Below are 17488 nucleotides of genomic sequence, written 5' to 3'. Positions count from 1 at the left end.
ATTTTTCTTGCTCGAGTTTTTACTCAGCACACTCTTCTGATATATACATACACTTGTATACATACAGGAATGAAGTGCTGCCCAATTTTATTTTTTATTTCAGTTATTTCTCTCAATCATTTTTTTTCCCAAAACAATCTGTTTGTTTTTGTGTTTGTTGAATTTGGGTAGTTTTAATTTTAATTTCAATTTCTGTTTTGTGTCTTTTGGTTTTTCAAATCTGTGTTTGTGAGTTAGGAATTTTAACGAGATACATTCCTGTCTAAATTTTTCGATTATAATTAATTTAATTCGAATTATTAAATTAATTTAATTAATTCAAATTTTCTTAATATTATTCTTAAAATTCTGAAAGTGTGTGTCTTATTATTATTTTAAATGGCTCTCAATTTCCAAATTGTCGCGCATAATCAGGTTGGTTATTTTAATCCGGAAAAATGTGATGTGGAAAAATTTAAGCCTTGGATTAGATTTTTAAATGACCATTCGATTGTTAGCTCTGCTATTAAATCAAATGTGATTTTAAATTTCGATCTGCTTAGACTGATTTGCACAACCTCTACTGTGGCCGATGATTCAAAATCTTTTTCATTCACCGTGGCAAACACACAGTATGTGGTTGATGAAACAGTAGTCAATCAAGCGTTAAATTTTCCATTCGACAATTTCTGTAATTTACCCTCTGAAAATGATATCACAAACTTTTTCCATGCTATTCACTATCAGGGGGTGATCAATTTAACCAAACTTTCAAAATCCAATTTGGTGTCTGAATGGGATATTTTCTTCGATACACTTTCTAAAGTGTTTGCCAACTGCACTAAATCCAACTTTCACAACATCACTTCCACTCTGCAGTATATTGGTCTTGCGGTTGTTTTCAATCAAAGGATCAATTTTGGAAAACTACTTTTTCCCATTCTCTTGAGACGTCTCACTACTGCTTTACGTGATCATTCTACAAATCGTAGGGTATCATGTTACTATGCTCGTTTTCTCATGCTTATAGCAGATCATCTTCTCACACCTGAACACAAAGCCCTTTTTGCTAACTCTGCAGTAACCGAACCCCCTCCAGTAAGCAAAAAGATTTACACCCGCCAAGACACAACCTTTAAATTCATGCAAGTTCCAGTACTTGTATCTGCTTTCATGGCCACTTATATTCCATTACCTATTTTCAATCTTCCCGGTCATGAACAGCAACCTCAACCTCCAGTGGTTCAAGCCACCCAGGCTCCTCCAACATCAGATGCTCTTCTTTTACAGGTAGTAATTCCTCACTCTCACTCCATTCCTACTTCTGTGGAAAGACCCCCAGTGGTTGATAGGGCTGACCATGAAGTTGTAGAACCACAGCTTCAATCCCAGGTCATAGAGCCAAACACAGAGTCACATTCTATCTCAACCTCTCCCCCACTGTCTAAAATGTTACCCAGAAGATTAATAGGAAGTAGTGCATTGTTAAATGTGAGTGAACCCTCAGCTCTGCCTCCTCCAAAGAAAAGAAGAACTTATACTGAGGCATCTGAAAGCCCATCCTTGTCCTCCCAACAAGACATGGACTTTGAAATGGCCAATGAACAGTTACTAGAGACATTCTCTCAACAGGATGAATCTATTGAAATTTGCCATAGGGCCATGGCATCTTGTACTGAGTCAAGCACAATTCCATTACTCACAATGGAACCATACATACCCACAGATGATACTCAGGACACAGAGCGAGGAGTGCACATAGAGTCTGTTACAGTGCCTGCCATAGTTACGGCAGAAGAGCAGTCACATGCTTCTGAGGGAAAATCTGACTCTCAGCCACCCTTAATAGAGTCATTTTCTCCCTCCCAGATCAAACACCTCTGGCTCCCTCACGGGATTCTCCACTCACAGATTTATCTGGAGAAAGTGGAGGGCAACTCGATCAATCTATCCCTGAAGCAATTCAGACATCTATTTCACATGAAATGATAGGTTTGACTGAGGATCGGGACTCGCGAATTCCCATTGCACCACCACTGACCTCTCTTGAAGAGGCTAGGGTGATTTTAACTGCAGGTACAGAAGAACAACAACAGGAAGACTCCTCACGAGCAATTATATTGAGAGAAACATAAGCACGTGAGGTGAGTGAACCAAACACGAGTGAAATTCAGGTGAGAGCACACACAGACACTGATACTGTAAACCTGTTAGCTCAAATTGCTGCTCTAAAAGAAGAACTTGCTAAAAGCCAAGATGAAGCTCAAGCATTCAAAGCACAAGTGGTTGAATGGTCTTCTTCTTCCACCTCTGTCAACAATCAGCTGGCACTCATAAGGAATGACATCTCAGATCTCAAGAACACCGTCACACCAAAGCTCAATTCCATTCAGGAAACTCCAACTTTATCAGCTGATGACATTTCTGACTTCTGCTCTCTACATACAAGGATGACTTCTCTTGAAGATTTGGTTGAAATGAATCATTCACTGGATTCCTCTAGATTTCTGAAGATAGAGACATGTATGGAACATCTGAATGAAGGGATGAAGCACCTGTACTACATGATCAAAAATTCTCACTGTCCCAATGAAGAACAAAGGACTTACTTTGAAGGGCCGTCTGGTGGAGGCTCAGGCTCGGGAGGTGATGGAGGTCATGGAAGATCTAAGGGAAAGTCAGTAGAGGATCCCTCAACTAAGGGGGAGAAGAAAGGGAGTAGTGGAAAGGGGAAAGAAAAAGATACCTCTGCTGGGGACAAAGGAAAGGCTGATGATGTCTATTACAGTGGAGAACATGATGACTTTGACATTTTTGACATTCCCACTGAACCAGTCTTGGAAGATAAAGATGGTTTATTTGAAGCTGAAGAGGAAAGTGATTTTGGAGAATGGGAAGAGGAAGTTACAGTGGATCCTATCTTTGAGAAAGAGTTTCAGCAGCAGCAGTCAGAGATGAAAAGAAAAGAAGCTGAACTCAAAAAGGTCTCCCAGATCATTGACATGAGGAAAGACATACAAAGAACAGAAACTCTTCAAAAGCAACGTCTTCATGACATTAAGGCTCAAGAAAGGAGAAGAGATGTCAGACTGAAGATTGGTGAAAAATGGGATGAAGCTAGGAGAGTACTTGATATGCCTCAGCTGAGCACTAACAATGATAGATAGTTCCTACATCTTCTTGACAAGCTGGAAATCTCAAATCCTAACAATGACATGTACATGAATGCTATCAAGACTGAAGTCTCAAGGATCACAGCTGTGTTTGATAGATCCCTAAATGAGATGAGCATTTTTGTATATTGTCAGAGTGAAGGATCTTTCAAGGTGTCACTTCATCTGTTTGAGAATCATTCTTTGTCAGAGATTTGGGTTCTTCTCAACAAGGTAAAAAGAAGCTCAGAGTTGAATGAAGTTCTTCGAGAAAGGCTTAAAGAGTTTGCCAGCAGGGCTAGTCCTCAAGTGGTCAACAATCCTCATCAGGTGAGATTCTTTAAGTCTGATTGTCTTCAAATCTGTCAGCTAGATGTACAATCTCTTAAAGACTACTCAGCTAAGCATCTGGTCTGGATGGAACATCATTTAAGAACTGCTGGATACTCATCCATGTTGAAGACTCAAGCTGCTGATTTGATTCAAGCTTATTGTGAAAAGAATATTAAAAGGTACAATCAGATCAAGAATAAGCTGAAGTCAGTTGGAGTTCAACCAGTCAGACCAGCAAGCTTCACTTCAGAAAAGGATCGTATCTTTGACAAAGAGTTGCTTCAAGATTTAGAAGAAGGTGAAGTCAGAAGAGAAGACAACTGAACTCAATTAGCTCAAAACTCAATGTAATATGATTAGAGCTTTATGAATCAAGATAGTCTAATGTAGTTATATGTTCAGGCTAGAGGAACATCTATCTTGTATTCACTTGTAAATTTCTTTTGGAATCTGGAAAATGTTAAATATAATCCAGAACTTTTCTGCTATTTACTTTGCATTACTGTTTATATCTTTTTCTTATTTGTTAGTTGAGTTATCCTCTAGGTATTTGTTGTTATTGTCTAACAAGCAAATAGGGGGAGATTGAAAGGCATATGGCATAGCCTATTTGTATATTCGAGGATTTAACTCAACTCAAATAAGAATGTAATAAGTAAATAGTGGATCTATCGTCAGAGAGATCTCACAGAGTAACATCTGTCAAAAGGGTTAAGAAACATTATTCATCTACTGACTTGAAGACTTAATTCAATGGAAGAAGCTCAAGAAATTGATCAAGCCTCAGTGATATAAATCAAGATTGTGGATTTAATCAAGTGACAGAGATCTCGTCAGGGTATCAATTAATTACAAGGATTTAGTCTGAAGAAAATCAAGAGTATCAAGGTCAAGGCTTGAAGAAACGTCACGGAAGTTAGTCACTCATGAACCAGACAGTACATCGAGTGTCAACATTGAAGTGGTGGAATTGATTCATAATTGACAGTAATTTTCAGAAGATTTTTAGAAGAATGGTTGCTGCTCAAGATTAGTATTAATTCTCTATTTATTAATTAAATCAAATAATTTAATTAAGAAAATAAATTATATCTGCAAAGATTAATTTATTGATTAATTGAATTAATTGATTAATTAATTCAGAATTAATATTAAGGATTTTCAGAATTATTATTAGATTAAAATCTATTAATAATTCAGTAAGACAATTTGATTTGAACTACTATGACAATCAGTATGATAATTGATAGTCATACCGAAAGTCTTGCTAGTTCATTCTCATTGTCTTGCTAGCTATTGGGATTGTCTTGCTAGTTCAAGAGGATAGTCTCACCGAAAGTCCTACCAGTTCAAATGGATTGTCATACCAGTTCATTTGATTGTCTTGCCGAAAGTCTTGCTGAGTAAACTGGATTGTTCTGTTTACTTAAACAACAAAAACACAGCAGAAGATATTCATGCAAAAATTCAACAGAAAACACAAGTCAAGAACACAGCAGAAAACAAAGGCACAACATTTTATTTTTCATCTGCTTTATTCAAGATCAAAATTCTAGATTGAAAAGTTAAATCCAATCCACTAGAATTATTTATCTTGTTCTTGTGTATCAATCTAGCGGATTAAAATCCCTAGAACTTAATCTCAAATCGCATTTAGCATTTGATCTTTTAATTGCAAAAATAGAAAAAGTTCATGTCGAATTTATTCTAGATTTGTAATAATTGATTTGAGATTAATCCCTTGTAACTGATACCGTAGTTGTAACACCTTTCAAGTTTAATAAAAGTTTTATTTAACTTGAATTTTGTTTCACATTTTTATTCCGCATTTTATTCGATTAAACGGTATTGTTTGCATTCAACCCCCCCTTCTACAAACAAATTGGGACCTAACACTTTTCTCAATCAAGATGATTGGGCAGCAGATGGGGTCAATGAAGATGATGATATGGAATATGTCAACCTAGCCCTGATGGCTAATTTTGATGAAAATGAAACTAGTTCATCAAGCAACCAGGTAATTACTACTGATCTCTCTCATCTTTCTAAACATGAATGCAATGAAGCCATAAATGATATGTCCAATGAATTATATCATTTGCGTGTTTCCCTTAAATCACTAGCTAAAGAAAACACTAGGATCAAAGAGAATAATGTGTTTTTAAGTGATAGGAATGCTGTGTTAGAGAATCAGGTAATTGAGGTTGAAAATATTAAACTTAAATGCTTGACTGTTGAAAGTGAACTAGAAGAAGCTGTTAAGAAAGCAGAAATTCTTTCTAAACAGTTAGAAAGTGAGCAAGAGGTAATCAAGGCCTGGAAAACATCTAGGGATGTTAGCGTTCAGATTGCCAAGGTTCAGGGAATTGAATCATTCTGTGAGGATGCCTGGAAGAAAAACAAAAAGGAGTTAGAATTAATTGATGGATTTCCAACGGATGTGGAATCAACGGATGATGAAAGTTATCCGTTGAAGGAAGAAAAGGAGCATACGTTGAAGGCTCATCAATTAAAACAGGCAAGTAATTTTAAAAATAAAAATCTCAATAAGAAAATTGATTCAACTCTCAAGAACTTCGTCAAAGAAGGAGCTAGCACATCCAAAGATGTCAGTAAGGTGAATATAGGACACATGACTTTAGATCAGCTGAAAAATAGGCTTAAGTTGGTTGAGGATAAGAAGGAAACTAAAAGAAAATCTAAAAGAAATGGGAAGGTAGGGATTAATAAACATAACAATTACACACCTGATAGGTATGCTCCTAGAAAAAGCTGTGTGCATTGTAAAAGTGTTAATCACCTATCTGATAATTGCAAATCTGTTAAAAATGCTCCCATGTCTTCAAATCCCTCCATGCCTAACATGTCTATGTCACCTCTGCATGTCATGCCTGTTATGTCTCATCAGAATCCCCATGCACAATTTGTAAACATGCCATATATTAATAATCCTTATTTTACTGCATTTAGTATGCCTCAAATGCCATACAATATGCCTATATGGAATAACATGTTTGCACAATCTATGCCTTATCAAATTCAATCAAATGTGCTAAATGATTCTGTGACTAACCCTACACTTCAACCAACCACATCTGAGATCAAGGTTGACTCAAAGTTACCTAAGTCAAAAGATGCAGGAGGAATGAAGTCTAGGAAAAAGACTAACAAGGCTGGACCCAAGGAAACTTGGGTACCAAAATTAACTTGATTGATTTTGTTGTATGCAGGGAAAAAGAAGGAATCTATGGTACTTGGACAGTGGCTGTTCAAGACACATGACAGGAGATTTCACCCTGCTCACAGAGTTTAAGGAGAGAGCTGGCCCTAGCATAACCTTTGGAGATGACAGCAAAGGATTTACTATGGGATATGGCTTGATTTCAAATGAAAATGTCATCATTGATGAAGTTGCATTGGTTGATGGTCTCAAACACAACTTATTGAGCATCAGTCAACTATGTGACAGAGGGAATACTGTTTCCTTCAATTCTGAAGCCTGTATTGTCACAAGTAAAAAGGACAATAAAGTGGTTCTAACTGGATTTAGAAAAGGGAATGTGTACTTAGCTGACTTCAACTCTACCAATGCAGAATCCATTACTTGTCTTTTCAGCAAAGCAAGTGCAGTTGAAAGTTGGCTATGGCACAAGAAGCTGTCCCATTTGAATTTCAAGACAATGAATGATCTAGTCAAAAAGGACTTAGTTAGAGGAATGCCTCTAGTGGAATTCATAAGGGATGGACTGTGTGATGCTTGTCAGAGAGGAAAGCAAAAGAAAGTATCATTCAGTAAGAAGCTTGAATCTGCAATTGATGAACCATTACAACTGCTACATATGGATCTTTTTGGACCAGTCAATGTATTGTCAATTTCAAGGAAAAGATATTGCCTAGTGATTGTTGATGATTTCTCTAAGTTTTCATGGGTCTATTTTCTTGGATCAAAGGATGAAGCTAGTGAAATCATTATCAATCATATCAAGCAAGTCAACAATCATCCTGATTTCAAAGTAAGGAATATTAGGAGTGACAATGGAACTGAGTTCAAGAATTCAACCATGAAGTTGTTCTGTGAAGAAACTGGGATCATGCATGAGTTCTCAGCTCCAAGGACCCCACAACAAAATGGTGTGGTGGAAAGGAAGAACAGATCACTAATTGAAGCTGCAAGGACAATGCTTGAAGAGTCAAAACTCCCAACTTACTTTTGGGCTGAGGCTGTTAATAGTGCATGTTACACTCAGAATATTTCTCTAATCAATCACGCAAAAGGCATGACTCCCTATCAATTATTCAAGAGAAGAAAACCAACTTTAAACTTTCTGCATGTCTTTGGTTGCAAATGATACATCTTAAGGAATCAATCTGATCACAAAGGAAAGTTTGATGCAAAGGCTGATGAAGGAATATTTGTTGGTTATTCTGCTGGAAAATCATATAGGGTCTACAATCTAAGAACCAACATTGTCATGGAATCTGTGCATGTTGTGTTTGATGATAAAAAGATTGATGGACTAACAGATGAGGGACATCATGAAGGACTCAAATTTGACAACATTGAGATATATTGTGATGATAGTGAAGATGAGAATGATGAAGAAGGCATCTCAAGAAGAATTCAAAATCTGCCTTTGGATAATGCACAGAATGCTGCATCCGTTGAAAGTCATAATTCAGCTTCCGTTGAAAGAAGCAATGCAGCATCCGTTGAAAGACAAAGTGCATCATCCGTTCAAGTTTATAATATAGCATCCATTGATCACAGTCTGTCAACGGATAATCAATTCACTTCATCAGTTGATAGAGCTCCCAATTCCTTTCAAGGATCAACAACTCAGGGGGAGTTTCAACTAATCAACATTCTATCTCACATCATGACAATACTGAGGCAACCTCATCTAGAGCTAATCTACCACCTCAAAGGAAATGGACCAAGAATCACCCTTTTGAACTGATCATTGGTGATGCTACATCTAAAGTGCAAACTAGAAGGGCTACTCAAGATGAATGTCTGTATAGTAGCTTTCTATCACAGGAGGAACCTAAGAGAGTGGAAGAAGCTCTATTGGATCCAGATTGGATTTTAGCAATGCAAGAGGAGCTAAACCAATTTGAAAGGAACAAAGTATGGAAGCTGGTACCCAAGCCAAAGAACAAGAGTTCTATTGACACAAAATGGGTATTCAGAAACAAGATGGATGAAAATGGCATTGTCATAAGGAATAAATCCAGATTGGTTGCTAAAGGCTATTCTCAACAAAAAGGAATAGATTTTGATGAAACATTTGTTCCAGTTGCCAGACTTGATGCCATCAGAATCTTTCTAGCCTATGCAGCTCATGCCAATTTCAAAGTCTATCAAATGGATGTCAAGAGTGCATTTTTAAATGGGGAATTGGAGGAAGAAGTTTATGTAAGCCAACCTCCAGGATTTGAAGATCCAAACTTTCCAGACTATGTGTATTATCTGTTGAAAGCACTCTATGGACTAAAGCAAGCACCTAGAGCCTAGTATGAGACTTTGTCAAAATTCCTTCTAGATAATCACTTCACAAGAGGTACTGTTGACAAAACTCTCTTCTTTAGAAATGTTAATGGCTATAAAATACTTGTTCAAATTTATGTAGATGATATTATATTTGGATCTACAGATGATAAGCTTTGTAAAAAGTTTGCTAAGTTAATGCAAAGTAAATATGAAATGAGCATGATGGGAGAGCTAACTTATTTTCTTGGTTTACAAGTTAAACAAGTTAGTGATGGAATTTTCATTAGTCAAACCAAATACATTTATGATCTTTTAAAGAAGTTTGACTTAATGGATTGTTCTTCTGCAAAAACTCCCATGGCCATTGCCACCAAGCTTGAATTAAACAAGGCTGAAAAGTCTGTGGATATTTCAAGTTATAGAGGCATGGTTGGCTCACTTTTATATTTAACTGCTAGTAGACCTGATATAATGTTTTCTACATGTCTCTGTGCTAGATTTCAAGCTGACCCTAAAGAATCTCACTTAGTGGCTATTAAAAGAATCTTCAGATATCTCAAAGGAACTCCAAATCTGTGAATTTGGTACCCTAGAGAATCTGGTTTTGATATAATTGGCTACTCAGATGCAGATTATGCAGGCTGTAAAATAGACAGGAAAAGCACAACTGGCACCTGTCAATTTCTAGGGAACAAGCTTGTGTCATGGTTCAGCAAGAAGTAAAATTTTGTTTCTACGTCAACAGCTGAAGCTGAGTACATTGCTGCTGGTAGTTGCTGTGCACAGATACTATGGATGAGGAATCAACTATTTGACTATGGTTTGACTGTGGACAAAATTCTAATATTCTGTGACAACACAAGTGCCATTGCCATTACTGAAAATCCAGTGCAGCACTCAAGAACCAAGCACATTGATATCAAGTACCACTTCATTAGGGAATATTTGATGAAAGGTACAGTGGAACTTCATTTTGTTCCAAGTGAAAAGCAGATTGCAGACATATTTACCAAGCCACTTGATGAATCAACATTCACAAGATTAGTAAGTGAGCTGGGTATGCTTAATTATTCATAAATTTATGTCCTCTATATAATCTGCATTGAAGCCTGAAATAAATTTGCTGTAAGAACAAAGTTGGCTTTAAGAAAGACCTATCCTATCAACGGATATTCCCTATCCGTTGAAAGCCAAAATTGTTCTATCAACGGATGTTCATTATCCGTTGAAAGACAAATACATTTCTGGTAATTTTATCCCTCAACGGATAAAATAGTGTTGGTCATCACGGATAACTATTTACCTTATCCGTTGAAGTGTCACATCAGTTACTTTCAGTAAATCACAGCCGTTGATTTCTTTACTTAACCGTTGATCCAGATATACACTGTTGTATGTATTTGTTTTAAAGGCAGTTTAGAATTTCTACAGTTTTATTTATTCTTAAGGGGCTGTAATTTACTTAAAAGTATCATTTTATTTACGTTTTAATTCAAGAAAGTATAAAAGCCCATTGAACTCTTATTTTCACTTTACGCTTTCTTGCAATTTTTATTCTCCTTCTCTCCCAAAATTCTTAAGTTTTTCTCTGCAACCTCTACTCACAACAATGGCACCAGTAGTCAAAATTATGTCTCAAACAGGATTTATTTATGAAAAGAATAATTTTGTAGCCTTGGTTGAAAAGAATGAAGCCCATTCTGATTATCACAAGATGACGGACTTCATCAAAAACTGCAAACTGAGCTATGCAATGCTGGAAGCCCCAACCATCTACTGTGAGGTGATTGAGGAGATTTGGACAACTGCAGAGTTCAACTCCACAGATATGACTATTGCCTTCTCTCTCAAAGGTAAGGATTATTGCATTAACTGTGATGATATACAGTCTTGCTTTAAGTTGCCTGAGAATAATGCCATAACACCACACACTGATAAAGATGTATCTGCTATGTTAGATTCCATAGGCTATGCTTTTGATTCTGCTAGTTTAGGTAGCATTAGAAGGAAAGGCCTTAGGAAAGAATGGAGTTTTCTTGGAGATGCCTTTATTAAGGTTTTCTCTGGGAAGATTAGCAATTTTGATGCCATAACTTCATCTCTTGTTAATATGCTTTATATGCTAGTTTCTGATAGGTACTTTAATTTTAGCAACTGTGTCATGCTAGAATTAGGTTCCAGATTAGGTAACAAAGCTAATAGACCACATAACATCTACTATGCTAGATTTTTTATGTTATTGGCTAACTGTGTTGTTGAAGGATTGGTTATATCAAATGAGAATAATAAACTCAAATGCTGGGCACAAGAGAAAAGGGTCCTTGCAGACCTTTTGAGAATGAACCTCAACAGCCAGGTGCCATTGGTATATTTGCCAATCATGAATGCACCACAGGTAAGTGAGGTAAACACTTCTATAACTCCTACTATTTCCAACCCCATTATTTATTTGCCTTCTAGTGTGGCCATGGAATCTGTGTCTTTGTCCAAACAGGTTCCTACCAAAGCCACCAAAACTAAAGTTTCAAAACTCAAGTCAAAGAAAACTACCTCTGTTGTTTCTCAAAAGACAACAGTTGTAACAACTACCATAAATCCTGAAGGGAGTGAACAGGGTGTGAGTGGTGAGGGGAGGGGTGAACATCAAGGAACCCACCAGGATAAGGTGGGAGAGGTGAGTGGTACCCAAGCCAGCCAAGCCACAGTCTCTCAAAAGACTGTGGTGGTTCAAAAGGAGTCTAACACATCCCTAGTTGCATCCTCCCAAAAGGATGTAACTATTGAAAATAGTCCCCAACCAGGGACACAAAACAAAAGTGGGAGGGACACTGAAGCCACACATTCACCAATTAAAGCCTTTTCAAGGAAGAAGAAGGCCAAGACACTAGTTTCCATACAAGGGGCACACATAGCACAAATACATCTACCTGTATCTGAGCCTTCTCAAATTCAGCTTGATGTGATTCCAGCAAATGTGGAGTCACAGCCCCATTCTCTCATAATAGAAACACACCAATCATCAAACTCTCCATCACCCTCTCTGGATGTGGATATGATATTCACATCAATTCCTGATTCTCCCTCATTAAAACTCAGGGAGGAGCCCCACTCAAAACCTGATGATCATCATCTTTTAGATGATTTGTTGGATCATCAGCCAATTCTTTCAGATGTAGTTGAAGAATCTGTATTACCTCACTTAAAATCAATTCACATAGATTCAACAATTGTGTCACTTTCAATATCTACATCTTTTCCTTCTTCAACGGATATCTCTCATCCGTTGACAAGTGGTTGTTCTTCAACGGATAAGCTTAACAACAGTTATCTGTTGATACCATCAGTTTCCACTTCAATGGATACTCCCTATCCGTTGATGGTCTCTACACACATAACAGAAACAATTCCAACTGTAGAGGACATGGTTACTGTACAATCACTTTTAGGTTTGAGGGAAGAGAGTGATCTTTTGAGTGAGAGGCTGGGTTGCTCCTAGGAAAAAGGAGAGGTTGAGAGTCACCATATGCATGCTATTTCTTCCAGCATGGCAAAAGTGAGTGAGAGGAGTGCCACCTTAGAAGGTGAGGGTGAGGGTGTGAGGGTGTGTGTGAGCCAGGGGGAGCCCCTGATGCAAGAACATAGAGAAAATGAGAGAAAGGCTGGTACAGAAGCTATAAGGGTGGATCCAGCCATTGCTAGTGAGTCAATGACAGTGGATGATGCAGAAAAGGAAAGACAATTTCAGCAACATTAAAAAGCTGTAATTGATAACATTTTCTTGGATGCTGACACTTTTACTCATCCTGTTTCAGCCTATCAATTATTGGCTGCTCAGGGCAATGTGGAGGCAGAACAGACTTTAAACATTGTACACACTTCAGAATCTCTTCTCAGAGACAAAGCTGCTGTTAACAGGCTGCCTTCTCAAGCTGGTGAGCCATCAGAAGAATTTAGAGTAAATTCTAATGATGATGACTCTGATTCTTTGGATGAGAGCATGAACTTAGGGGGAGTAGCAGGCCCAAGTTCTGTTCCAGATCTTCCTGAATGGGCATGAGCAAAAGCATCAACACAAGGAGAGTTTGGTGTCACTTTGGTCAGACAAGTCATGACAATTCAGAAGGCCATTCAGGAGACTATAGATGCTGGTACCAAGGTAATACTTCAAGCTCATCTAGAATCTCTGCATCTCTTGCAGTTGCAGCATTTCAAACAGAATCTAAGTGTGGATGAGCTCAAGCAGGACATTGCTGATCTGAAATCCTGCAATGCTGAGAAGTTGGATTCAGTCATACCTTATGGTACTATGCAAGATTTGTTGGGGAGACTGAGGAAATAATCTGATGCTGACAAGAGGCTGGCCAGATTGGAAACCAGAGTTCATATCATTGAAGACTCTATGGTCACTATTCTTCAGAATCAACAAACTCAAACAAATCTACTCATGCAGCTGGCAAAAGCACAAGGCTTGACCCCTACCCTTGATGATAAAAAAAGGGGGAGAATAAAGGGGAAGGGGAATGAGAGCCATCAACAACAGTTCAAATTTCTCAAGTGCTAGTTTCTGCCATCACCACTTCTCCAATTATTCAAATCAAAGGAAAGCTTGATGGAATTGATCTAATCCAGATAGCAGCAGCTGAATTGCAAGTCAAAGAGCAAAGGAAGAAGATTGATGAAAAGATGCAACAAATATTTGGTTCTACAACTTCTCAATCACAATCTGTGAAGCACAGCACAAAAGTGGAATCAATTATTATGGAGCTCAAGCCAGTAGGGAGGAATAAGGTTGGATAGACTTCTTCCAAGAATCTGAAATCTATGGTTCTCAAGCCCAACAACAGATCCAATAAGGACTCTACAAAGAATCCTCTAAGCCTTGCTCAGATGAAAGGAGTGGATTTTCCTCTTCCAAATCCTGATGAAGATAAGCTTTTGGGTAGAAGTATCACAAAGCACAAAGAGACCATGGATGTGGCTGTAAGGAGGAACATGGCTATTATCTTCAGAGAGAGAAAGAGCATATGTGTGATGCAAGGACATCCCAAATTCTCAATAGCCAAGAGGGAAGAAACCAGAAGGTTGAAGGAAGAAGCCAAACAGCTAAAGGCTGACAAAAGAGCACAAGCAAAGCTTGAAAAACAGCTAAAGTCAAGTCAGGCTGAAGAACAAAAAGAAATTGAAGACAAAAGTGAAGATGAAGCTATGGGGGACATGGTTGATACTGATATGGAAGAGAGAAGTAAGGACAGAGAAGAATGGCAGAAAGGGAACAGAAAGATGGCCAATGCAAAGAGAAAGATGGTAGATAAGACTGAAGAAACCCAATCAAAATCCAAACCACTACCCTCTATTCCTGAACCCATTGTGCCTGACCCCTTCATGAACATTCATGGTGAAACAATCATTCCCAAGGAGGAACCAATTGATTGGGACACCATCAAATTGCCCACCTTCCTAACCTCTTCTCCACCATCAAAGAAGCAGAAAAGAAGAATCAAATCAACACCCTCTAAAGCCTCAATCAAATTCACACAGAAGCCTAAGCCTAAGCCTCAAGCCTCTAAGGATGATCATGTTCACATCTGTGATATAAAAGAATTTTCTGACATTGAACCCTATCTGGATGAGCTGGAGGAAGTAAGGGGAATAGCTGCCTACAGACAGCTACCAGAAAGACTAGTGTTCAAATACAAAGGAGATGGGGAAAGAACTTGGCCTCTCTACAGGATTCTGAATGAAGGCTACTCTACCTTGGTTAGAGTCTACTCAGCCATATAAAAGGATTCTGGCTTTACCAGGACTGCCAAGACTGAGATTCTAAACAAGATTGCCAATATAAGGAAAACTTGGTGGGAGCCCAATGCCTTGCCTAGAACATTACTCATTCAAGAAAGAGGAATTACAGTTCACAAATCACCTCATTGGTTGATGGAGTTCAGAGACAACAAAGGAGTCAGAAGATTTTTCAGAATTGAAGATCGGCTCAAGATTGCCAGTAATGAAACTCTCAAGGATATGCAAATCTAAGTTGGACATCGATGAAGAAGATGAAGCTGAATTCTACAGACAACTTCAACTTCAAATAGAGGAGAATGACAGGAGGCTAGGAAAGAAAATAAGGAATCAAAGGAAAAGAAACTAATCTGCTCAGGCTAAAGGAGCACCCTTGGAAACAATGTAATTCTTCAATTCCATCTCAGCATACACATTTTTGCAGCACTTTTGAATTTCTGCTTTATTAAAGTTTATATATTTGTCAAGTGTTTTGTTATCATCAAGCTAAACCCAAATTTATGCCTACAGTTCTAGTAGACATAAATAGGGGGAGATTGTTAGGAATATGTGTATTAGTTTAATGATAAGTTAAACAAAACACTTAAGTAGAAATCTAGTGTTTGTAGCCTCAACGGATAAGACCATCTTGGCTATCCGTTGAAGGAGTAGCTTTACTTAGCAATAAGTTTAGTATTGTAGCACATTTCATTCTCTGGATTCAAGTTGTAATTCTTAGATGTTGTAGGAAATTATCAGTCATGTTGACTACTAGTGGATATGCAAATAGGAGGGCTAATTGTAAATATTTCATGCCTTGTAATTTTGTATAAGTGAAGAAGTATCAACTGATATTGAAGACCTTCAACGGATAAGAAACAAAGCTTCAATGGATGTCTCTAATGCTTCAACGGATAATATCCATCAACGGATAAGTGCTTCAATGGATAAAGACTTCAACTGATAATGCATCAACGGATAAAGCTTCAACGGATAAAGCCTCAACGGATAAGGCATCAACGGATAAGGCATCAACGGATGAAAGCTTCAACGGATGCTTAGTTCATTAGCAGTTGATAGTGACAATTCACAAACTGACAGAGGCACATGGGTTGACAGAGACAAACTGGAATGTGGAAGCCTCTAGGAGGAATCAAGAAAATGCAGTATTTCCATTCTGATGCAAACAAGGAAGTATTCAAAGATCTACAGCCAAGCCTAAATTGCATTTGATAGAGAAATGAAGAAGAAACATGTGAAGAATCTTTTTAATTGTATTTTACAGTTTTGTCTTCACTTGTAAACTTGGTGATATATAAACCAAGTAGCAGCTAGTAATTAGATAAGAATTTTCCTGAGCTGTTTAGAAATATCCAGAGAGAAAATCATCTAGTTTGTACTAGGAAGCAGCTGTGATTTAATTCTTTGAATCACAGATTTTCTGAAATAACACATCTCTGGTGGAACAACAAATTCACCAGAAAAGTTTTTAAGTTCTTTGTGTTCTTTACATTTGTGTTTGAATATATATCTGTCTGTATTAGCTTCAAGCAATTCACACACATTTGTTCACTAAAACACCTAGCCTTAGAAACTACTTAAAACTTGAAAAAGTTTTGAGATTTACATTCAACCCCCATTCTGTAAATCTCATTGTTAGTCCACTGGGAATAACAATTGGTATCAGAGCTTGCTCTTAACATACAAAGAGTTTAAAGATCCATTCTGCTAACATCATGAGTAAGAAGGATATTGGTGTAAAGATTCCAATCCTGGAAAGAGATAACTATCATCACTGGAAGGTGAAGATGCATTTACATCTTCTCTCTCAAGATGAAAGCTACATCAACTGCATTGAGAATGGTCCTCACATCCCACACAAGGTGGCAACAGCTGCTACTGCAACAGTTGTTGTTGGACAGTCTATTCCCAAGCCAAAGGCAGAATGGATTGTTGAAGATATTGAAGAGGTCCACAAGGACAAGAAAGCCATGAACATTCTGTTTAATGGCCTGGATCAAGATATGTTTGACAATGTCATCAACAGCCAAACTGCTAAGGAAATTTGGGATACTGTGCAGCTTATCTGTGAAGCCACTGAGCAAGTTAGAGAAAACAAAATGCAGCTTCTCATTCAACAGTATGAATATTCTCACTTTGAAGAAGGAGAATCATTGAATGATACCTTCAACAGATTTCAAAAACTGTTGAATGGATTGAAGCTGTATGGGAGAATTTACCAAGTCAAGGACTCCAATTTAAAATTTCTAAGGTCTCTACCAAAGGAATGGAAGCCTATGACTGTTTCTCTAAGAAATTCTCAAGATTATAAGGACTTCACACTTGAAAGATTATATGGAATTTTGAAGACATATGAACTTGAGATGGAGCAAGATGAGCTGTTGGAAAAGGGAAAGAGAAAAGGAGGATCAGTTGCATTTGTAGGTGACAGTGAGAAGGTTGAAGCCAGGAATGAGGAAAAGACAATGCCAAGTCTCAAAATGGCACAAGCAAATCAGAATCAAGCTAGGGTAAAGAGCAAGTAGCTGAGGATGAAGACAATTCCAGTCAGGATGGCTCTGATGATATTGATGAACATCTGGCTTTTCTGTCCAGGTGGTTTGCAAAGATGAAGTTCAGGAAAAATATAAAATTCACTAAGCCAAACAAAGGACATAAAGTTCCATAATGTGGCATTAGGGACACTTGCAAAGTGTAGGAATCAACCTCTGCCAAACAACAAATTGAGCAAGTTGAT

The sequence above is a fragment of the Apium graveolens genome, chromosome 3 (genome assembly GCF_009905375.1).
Source record: "Apium graveolens cultivar Ventura chromosome 3, ASM990537v1, whole genome shotgun sequence".
In the NCBI taxonomy this organism is placed as follows: Eukaryota; Viridiplantae; Streptophyta; class Magnoliopsida; order Apiales; family Apiaceae; genus Apium; species Apium graveolens.
This window is presented reverse-complemented; position numbering follows the sequence as displayed.